The sequence below is a fragment of the Magnolia sinica genome, chromosome 15 (genome assembly GCF_029962835.1).
Source record: "Magnolia sinica isolate HGM2019 chromosome 15, MsV1, whole genome shotgun sequence".
NCBI lineage: Eukaryota > Viridiplantae > Streptophyta > Magnoliopsida > Magnoliales > Magnoliaceae > Magnolia > Magnolia sinica.
The window spans coordinates 71121822-71122105 of NC_080587.1; positions in this window are offsets into that span (position 1 = coordinate 71121822).

The following is a 284-nucleotide window of genomic DNA, read 5'->3' on the forward strand; positions in this document are numbered from 1 at the left end:
TTCTATTCTTTATGCTTGGCAACAAAAATGAAACTGCACTGTATGAGAAATGGACACATGTGGAAGATATTAACTGTTCATCAGGTGGGAAACGTGTAGTTCCTCTGGTCTGAAAATCAAGACTGTTTCACTCAGCAGCTGGGCCCTGGTTTACTAAACAAATTGCTGGCTACCAAAAACTCGTAGGGGACTTTCCTTTATAAACAGAGGTAAAAGAGTGACAATTGATTCTTTCATCCTTTTTTGCATGAAATGTAAATTTCCACCTCAAAAACAGGCCTTGT